This window comes from Ixodes scapularis, unplaced genomic scaffold (genome assembly GCF_016920785.2).
Source record: "Ixodes scapularis isolate PalLabHiFi unplaced genomic scaffold, ASM1692078v2 PGA_scaffold3__209_contigs__length_174095766, whole genome shotgun sequence".
Classification (NCBI taxonomy): domain Eukaryota; kingdom Metazoa; phylum Arthropoda; class Arachnida; order Ixodida; family Ixodidae; genus Ixodes; species Ixodes scapularis.
In genome coordinates this window covers 127034465-127044184 of record NW_024609868.1, presented here as the reverse complement: position 1 = coordinate 127044184, position 9720 = coordinate 127034465, and positions in this window count along the sequence as shown.

The window sequence follows — 9720 nt, the reverse complement described above, 5'->3', positions numbered from 1 at the left end:
AGAAGGCAACAGTCTGCCGCTGCCCGAAGGATTTTTTCTCACCATCGCTCTAGCTGGTCACGTCCTTCAATACAGATAAATTATAGTTCTGTCAACAATAGAAAGGATAAACTCTAAGTTTGGAAGCGTTGACGTTCCCACGCTTTGAGCCAAAACAACTGTGTCAGCGGTGGCCGGGTGCTGAAGTATCGTTTATTGGAAATGCGACGTTGGTTTGTGAAGGAATAAACGTTTATTTTACCGGATTAACTTTGGTTACATGAAGAGGTCTATTTGGCGTCGATTAAAAGAGCCTGGCTGCTATTTGAGACACCCTGTAGTTTGAATTGAATGCCGCCATTTTGTTCCAGCGGAGTGTGCATTTTGATTTGAATTGGTTGTCGTTACTTGTAAAAGAAGTATCAAGGGACCTCAGCTCGCACCAGTGCAGAGAAGTGCAAGGCAATGTACTTCCGGTAGTGTTCTGAGATAGGCCGCACTCGTAAATCGAATACGGGGGTGTGCACCGAGTGCAAGTAAATCGAATGAGCCCACTGTAGGCAAAGCTTGTGGAGCACTTTTTTTTTTTTGCCCGAAATTTTTAAATGGGATTAGAAAACGTGAAAATTGACCCATTAATATTTATAAAAAAAAAAATTAACATTTTTTAAATGATTTTAATTGGTTTGGCTTCTAATAGTAATTGTTCTCAATAGTGCGATTGCAACGTTACGCCTAAAACAATAATTAAAAATAATTAGCAGTTCTTATTTAAGTAGCTAAATTACCATGACGATATTACCGAGCCTGATAAATACACGAAAGAGACAACGACCCCTTAAAAAATGGTCAATTTAAAATTAAACGTCCTATATATTGCTTCTAACGTTTCCTCCCCCCCCCCCCCCCCCCCCCCAATAAAGAAAAAATAGTGAAGTTGGTTTGTATAAATTGATGTCGAAATTTGCACGTTTAGTTCCCTCACAGTTTTTATTTGTACATGACATATGAGAGTCCAACTAAATTCGTTTTCTTTCCGCCCGAAAATATATCACCGAGTACTGGCAGGTTTGAGTCACGCTCACTCTCCTCTTTGTGGTCACGTGCCGTTTTCTATGGTTTAGACAGAACCACCAAATATAATCGAAGTCATGGGTCATCCAAAGCACACACACAATATTAAAAATAGAAATAAATTATACCCATTTTTCGTGGCTTCTAAAAAGCTGAAAACACGTTGATGGGGTAAAAGAAAAAGTATCACAGTCACGTGACTTCTACCCAACTTTCTCCTCCTTTATATATCTTCTTTCTCCCCAATCCAGTTTCGGTTTCGGTTTCGAGCAGTTGTCTTTTTTTTTTTTTTACTTTATTAAAATATACTTGGCGGCTGTAGCAAAATACTGATTGGGTAATCTTCTGACACCATAATAAATTAAATGAAAAAAAAAACATTTTGGTAGGTGTCAGAGTCTTTTTAGGATAAAAACCATTAGACCGCAAAACAATATTCTATTTGTTGAATAACTAGGTATCTTAGAAATTATCATAAGGGTGCAGGCGAGCTGGTGAATATTAACCATGCTGAATTAACCTGAGACTGGGGTAGAGAAGAAACATCAAAACGTACGTAGAAGGGACACAAAAAAAGACAGGACCAGCGCACGCAGTGGGTACGCGTGTTCTCAACATCGCTAGCAGATTGGACGATTTTATAAAGGAGCTTAGTGAAAAGGACCTTTAGAACGCCGTCTGACACAGGTATAATACCCTTCTTATATAGTACACTGTGGCGCTTGAACTGTATAGACTTGGCCCTTTTGTGTTGGTGGAGACGACCTTGAGATCGAGACTATATAAGGAGGTGGACTAAATAAACGATCTAGCTGAGTTTGAGACGTCGTCCTTTCCTTTTTCCTGTCCCTCCTACGTGTTGATGTTTCTTCTCCACCCCAGTCTCGGGTTAATTCAACATGGTTAACTAGGTATCCGTTTAATATTCTTTCGTTATACAGGGCGTCTTTCTTGGAGGAGGATTAAAAAAGACCATGACAGACTTTTTTGTTTGTTTTTTTAAAGGCGGGAGAGCTACACTAATGCAGTCTGTGCAGGTCTGTTATAACTTAAAAGGCCAGGAAGACGTCGCGATACGTCGTATAATTATATCTAAAATGTGTTTATTAATATTTTAATTCATGAGGATGAACTTATGATTCCAACTAAAAACTTGATGAGGGTCATTCAGTCAATTTTAGAAAGACTTGAAGCACCATAGGAAACGCGATGGTGCGGTCAAGTAACCGCTCGTGCATCAGGCACAAGGCTGGGCGTGCCAAAATGCGCCCGCGCCGATTTCTTGCCACGTTTTCGTACCGCCAGCGTTGCGCCTGTTGCATGAGTGGTCACTTTAGCGTACTAGCGCGCTTCCCACACCCTCCGAGTTTCCAGCATTTACAAAGTGTGTGGTTTTAGATGACGCTCAGCAAGTTTCTAAATGAAACCATGAAGCAGTAACTTAAGCAAATGAGCCATTTACAAATCTCTGTAACGCGAAATTAGAGCGCAACTCTTGAGGAGGAGGGGAGGGTATGCCCCTCCTACTCCTCTATACCCTCTCCTCTTCCTCCTCCTGCGTGCTCTCCCATCCTCCTCCTCCATACACTCCCATCCTCCCACAGTTTACCCGCTAAATTTAGCCGAAAAATTGATGCCACGTGACCTCAACATCAATGCAGTTTCCCCTCTATATTTAGTGGGGAAAAATCACGTCACATGACCTGGTGTCATGTCACCTATGAACAAATTCACCTTCTCCGCTAGATGTAGCGGAAAAATTGACGACACGTGACGTTAACACCAATTCGATTCCCCGCTAAATTTAGCGAGGAAATTGAGTTTCTCCGCTACATTTAGCGGACAATTCAGGTTCTCCACCAGATTTAACGGTAAACTTGACGTCACGTGACCTCAACAGCAATTTAATTACCCGAATTTAGCGGGGAATTTTCCCGCTTAATCTAGCAGAGAAACTGAATTTGCTTCCTAAATCTAGCGGAGAAACTGAATTTGTACTCCAAATCTAGCGGAGAAACTGAATTTCCCCGCTAAATTTAGTGGGGAATTGAATTGGTGTTGGGCTCACGTGTTGTCGATTTTCGCGCTAAATTTAGCTCGGTTACGCCGACGCTGACGCCGCGAAAAAGGGAAACAAGCAGGGAACACATGAGCGGCAAAAACGGGCGCCGCGCGCTGATTCCCATAGCAACAGCCCAGGACGCATTGACGTGGACCTATGCCTATCCGCCACGTCACAGCGTGCACGCAAGTTGCCATGGAAGCTGCCGCGCGTCCGTTTTAATCGCTCATGTGTTCCCTGCTTGGCACGTTTGCAGTTGCGATTCCGCTAGCGAATTCGCCCAGCTTTTGCCGCTGGGGCAAAACTCTGGGCGGAAAACGCGGCGGCGATGCAAGTCCGGTCTCAGGGCGCCGCCATCCTACTCAGTCGGGTGCGCTTCGGCGCGCCCATAATCCGATTACGACGCCTTAGCTAGGCTTCGTAATCGGGTTATGACACGCCCAATTGCACACCCCAACCGAGCAAGATGGCGGCGCTCTCACTTGCAAACGTGTATACACGTTTGCAAGTCTAGCTTTAGGGGCCGCCATCTTCCTCAGATTATGGCCGCGCTTGGGCACGGCCATTATCCGATTATGACGCCTTAGCAATGCTTCGTAATCGGATTATGACGCGTCCAAGTGCACCCCAATAAGAAAAAAGGCGGCGCCCCGATGCCGAATGTTCAGAGCCACCATAGCCGACCCTTCTCTTTTATTACCGAGATGCCGAGCCACTGAAGCGTTGACAGGTCTTCACAAGGGCCTATGCTGGGGAGAAGGATACAGTAACACTTAAAGTAGCAATAAGTACGCGTTCTTCCTGTTTGCTTTACATCCAGCATCGCTGGCATGGCGAAGCGTCGCTGTCATACAAGCAAAGACGAGGAGGGAGGCAGCTTGCTTGTACGACGAAAATAAACCCTGGAGAAGGGGAACAAGACGGCGACGCTGCTTTTTCGGCGCTCGCTGCTCCTCTTCTTTCTCCATCGCAATCAGGGGAGAATAGAAAAGAATCATCACAATCTCTTCTTCTTCGTCTACGTGATCATCCATCAGCTTCGCAGTTCCTTTTTTTTCTCTCGTTTGGGATGCAGCGCCTAGTTATCTAGCCAGAAACAACGAGACTGGGGAGCAGGAACGCCCGGGAGAGACAGCCGAGGTGTGAACTTTAATTCGCGCCTCCTCGTCATATTTGACGGGATGTTACGACAACAGCTGCCGCAGCCGGCACCACCGCTCAGACGAGATAGATGTAAACACCGCAGCCGGGAGCGACTCCGCTCCCGTAGCAGCGGATATCTTCTCAGGTGTAAACGTCCCATAACAACTGCGCTCTAAAACTTAATGAGGAAATCATAGTTAATTATCCGACTTATCGTGAAGATTAGCCGCCTATTCTATGTCCCCCTGGCCGTACAAATTAACTGCACAACCCGCATTACTGTAGCTTCACTGTTTTTTTTTTTTTTTTTTAACAAATATGTAAAGCCTAAAAGCACCCTGTATGCATGCCTTGTACGTGACGTCATATGGCACCGTACAAGCCGCCGTTGCTTCGTACCATGCTCCAGTTTCAGTACCTCGTGCAGCATACATTTCCCACCACCTTCGAATCTGTTTTTCTCGATAATTCCCTTGCTGAGAACACAAATTCGGTGGTACCAAATGTATGCTCCAAAAGTTACGGAAACAGGAGCTTGGTACGGAGCAATGGCGGCTGATGTGACATCAATGCGAGCATGGAACGCTGGTCAAATCGATGCTGCGAAAGATATGCATCTCAGAAAAATAGACCATGCCCTATTGGTCTTTGCTGAAGGGCCTACTTAGTGAAATTAATGTTTGATAAAATTGGGTTTTTAATTACTCTTCAGTAAAACCTTAGTTGGTAATTTTAAGAGCACAATTTCAATTAAAAACATTCTGGGAAACCTCGAAAACCACTAAATCAGCTTTACAACTGAAAGTGATCCCACAGTTATGTGCAGCAAGCACGAAGTTGGTGATGCGAAAACACGGATAAGACAGAAAAACCACCGCGGGCGTTTTCATACCCACAAATTTTCTCCTTTTGCACGAGTGGTAACTCGAGCGCATCTCCACGCTTTCCACAAGCTCCAACTCTTTCTAAAATTTACCGATTTAAAAGTGTTCTGCGACGCTCAGCAAGTTTGTAATTGTAACCAAGTTTATTTTTATAAATTAAATATTTACTCATCAACTATTCATTATTTAGCCACCTATATTGTCCCCCTGGCCATATAACTCTACCGCAGACCGCATTGCTGTAGCTTCAATGGCTTTTTTAAAAAGTCTGCAAAGCCTTAAAGGAGCGGGGCAACGATATTCAACTGGAATGTTTTTCACTTTACACGAGCTTACTGGCACTAGTGGGGCTCAAGGATACTCGCACGCAACGCCACTGGCCAAGAAACTCCTTTGTTGCGGTGTAATGTCAAGGTCAAAAGCTATCATTTTCATAAATCTTTCCTTCGCAAAATTCCAGTGTTGGGTAGGGTACTTCTAGAAGGTACTTAAAGTACAAAGCAAATCAGACGTGATGCACTTTAAGTAAAGTATTAAGTACACTGGGTACAAAGTACTTGAAGTAAAGTACTATAAATACAATGTACTTTCAAGGTAAAGTACTAGTTTTTTAACGCAATCTTTCATGATGCCCTTTCATTCCCCTATACCAGGGGTCTCAAACAGGCGGCCCGCGGGCCACATGCGGCCCGCGACTCACTGGGACACGGCCCGCAGGTAACCGGCTACGTGTCCCGGTTCCCTTGTCTCGATCGCTAGAAATGGCATCCGCCATTCTGACCTAATCTCGCCGATTCATTTTCGCTCGACAAGAAGCTCTGCTCTTCTAACGTATCCAGATAGTTTTTACTTTATCTGTGTTTATTTGCCCTTCGCTTCGCTTTATTTTTTTGTTTCCCAGCTTTTTGTAATGTACAGTGCTAATCACACTTGTCTATAACGCGCGAGCGTGCGGCTTTCTCCGGGGAGCGCTAGACTGGTGGCATTCGCGAAAACTAGGCTAGTCACGTGGCGCAACATGGAACGGCCCGCTCGAGGGGTGTCCTGCCCACTCTATCAGGTGGCTTCGAACGCAGAAGACTGCTCGCAGCACGCTTCACGCTCGCTTCTGACCGCTTATCTCACCGTTTATCGCTTGCGCGCTATTGTGAGCATACCAACAGTGTTCTTTTTTCCAAATGCGGTCTTTTCTTTTTCTAATTCCCTTAGACGTGCTTCGCATCTGCACATATCATATCGTTATTTTGAGGCCTATTAGATATCCCGTTGTCTTAATTCTGCCAAATTGATTTCCTAGAAAATGCGCTCAAAACGTTTAATGGCTTGAATGGACTGCGAAAACAAAAAAAAAAAAAAATATGAGCACATTGTTTTTTGATGACGACATCGTTGATACGCCTTCATGCTTTAGTTTGATTATTGTTCAAGCAATGATGTTTGTAAAAATCGTGCGAGCAGCCTTCCGCGTTCGCCGCCAGCTGATAGAGTGGGCAGGACACCCCTCGAGCGGGCCGTTCCATGTTGCGCCACGTGGCTAGCTTAGTTTCCGCGATTGCCACCAGTCTAGCGCTCCCCGGAGAAAGCCGCATGCTCGCGCGTTATAGACAAGTGTGATTAGCACTGTACAACGATTCCGCTACTAGGCTGCAAGGGCGAACTCTTTGTTGAAGGATGCATCTCAGCTGCGCGGACTCTCGATCAGCAGGAGCAGCTGCATAAGAGCTACGAGCTCGCAATTCTCGCCTTCAAAAATTGTCACCAATAAAAGATAAGTATTTGCTTAGAGTGTTGGTAATAAAAATCGTCAGGAAAGCAAGAATTGTCAAATTAACTTATTGATTTTTAAAGACATGTTGAGCTTGGTTAATTCCCAAGTGAATTGAGCAACGGGAACAACAGTGTGCTTGCTATCTTGTTCTATTAAAAATACCAGCACGTTGGCGGGCTAGTTTCATTTTAATCATTGTTCCCACATAAGGTCAGGGCCCAAAGAAGTCATTTAAACAAACTAAATCTAAAGATGTCGCTGGCAGAATTGAGTTTACAAAAAACCATAAAGCACGAGGTCTCTTCTTTTTTAAATTTTTTGAGCCCCTCCCAGTCTAATGTTGACCCTCGGGCTTCCCATTGCGGGCTATCTGGCCCCCCACTCAAATGAGTTTGAGACCACTGCCCTATACAGTGAGTTTTTAACTGGTATGCATTGCCCATGGGTAATCAGGGGTGCATGACCTATTTTCAAGAACAGCGGCAAATATTTTATAATGTCAAGTGGCCATAAAGTAATTATTTTCGGGAATGGAGCCAAATTCAGAAGTCCCTCTTCTGAATTTGGCGCCCCTTGCAATGAATTGTTGCACTCAAGGATGCTAAATTTACTAAGAGAGAGCATGATGTCAGTCCCGTAGCTTCCGCAAGCAATTCCCTCATGGAGGAGTGTCCACTCCTTAATGATAAAACAGTGAGTGTGCAAGCGCGCCGGTGATAATTAATCATAATGCGACACCTGAGCTTGGAGTGCGAAAAAATTAGGTATCTTTCAAATAGAAAGAAAAGACAAAATATAATATCTCAAAACATTTGACGTTTTCCTCTGTTGTCTTCTACTTCGACTTCCAAATTTAATTTTCCACACCACGGTCTAAGGTGCTACATCATGATTAGTTTTGCTCTCCTAATATTTTAAACCTCCTCGCTTTCGCTGACAAAGCAAGAAGTACCAAGAGTTCAAAAAGCTACGGGAAAGCCGCCCCCAGAACAAATGGAGCGATGCGTCGTCTGCTCACGTTTCTGGCAACCAGTAGAATATCCCACACGTAATTTCTTCAGAGTTGACAAAGTATCATTTCGCGATACAAATTTAACAAAACCAAATTTGGGGAATATACTTTGAAGTCGGGAATTATACTTTCCTCGCAAAGTGCCAGAAAAGAAGTACATACTCAGAGAATGTACTTCAAGTAAAAAAATAAGTAGTACTTGATGTAGTACGATGACGTAACGTGGGGATCGCAGTACACCCCAATGACGATATTTGAAAACGGTTCACGGATTGGACCCGAGCATTGCGTGGGCACTCGATTTGGGCTCCTGATAATTACTAGCTCGAGAAGAGTTCGGATAGTGGCCCGTGTCCACTCGCTGAAACGACGACAATAGCCGAGCCATAACAATGTCTGGAACTCAGCGCGTGTCCTGTGCTTTGCCAACCCCAGCGCGTGGCTATGATCAACATATAATCGGCTCCAGATCACGTGGCTGCTTGTTCTGGCTGAGAGTTGAGGGGGTGAAGGCTGCTCGTTTTTCTTAAATTTTTTTCTGGGGGTTCTATTACAGGGGTGAAAAACGAACACGTGCTTTATAGGTAATTAACGTCAGGGATCCGTTCTAAGCGGTATTTGTACAAAGTACGAAAATTGTTGAATCGCCCCTTTAAAAAACCTTGCATATTAGAATTCCAGCATAAGCCCAAATAATAACCTTCTCCTCAACCCAAATATCAAGGCATTTTGGTAGCCTTTATATGGAAGTGATCTTTGCCTAAACCATACCAATTCTAGGGTACAGTCAAACAAGGTGCTCTTCAAACTGAGGCTCGGAAAATGGGTAGTTTAATTGACCTTTTTCAGAGTTTGGCCACGATCGTGGCGCGCCCTCGCGGGAATCGCTCGAAAAACTTTTGGTGGCTCCGGGAACGTCTCTCCGTCGTCCGCGCCAGGCGTGGCCTGTCTCCCGGTGCATGTGTTTGCGTGTGTTCTCTGGTGATGTTGTTCCGTCCTTCACCAATCTGAACATGTCTTTCTGTCGTCGCTTCGAGTGCATATTTTCTTCGAAATGGCTGAGAACGACCTAGAGGATTAACAAAAGTCAATGTCGAGGATACAGAGGGCCTCGTTCGTTTTTATACCTTCAGGGATGGATAGACCGCCGACGCCGCATCGGTTCTTGCCATCGACTCGGAGTCACTTCATCGTCACTTCAGCGTCGCGTCTTGCAAGCAACTAAAATAAAAAAGGGGTCTGTTTTGAAAGCAGAGTCGCAGAGTGTTATGTAAGGAGAGTAATGGTGACCAGCTTGGATACCGACCCAACAATCTACCGTTTATGAGGCCCGGCCACTAGAAACAGCTGATTTTACTCTCCTTGATCGCTTAAGTTATTCAAGCTTATCGCGTTCGTCACTTCGCCGTCCTGCGTACCGCGCGAGGGCACGGGACATTGCCGTATTTGGGAATGTGTAAACAAACTCGGGCGGTGCGAAATCCGGGCCGTCTTGATATCGCGAACCTGCACCGTCAAAAAGTAAGGAACGGTATGTTAGAAACAATCCATCTTTGAATTCGGCACGTTTACGAACCTTCGACAAAGTGGGCCCAGCAAACAGGGCAAAGAGCAAACAGCCACAAGTTCACGGTTGGTTGCCAAGAAATTTTATCAAGGTTCTGTCTCCGTAAGGCTTAAATTCGTTTCGCTCGCTTTAAATGTTTTATCAATTTTTTTTTAACGTTTCAAGACGCGAATGTGTATAGCGCACGCCTGAAGAACGGAAAGCTTTATGCTGTTATTTTTTAATTCAGTA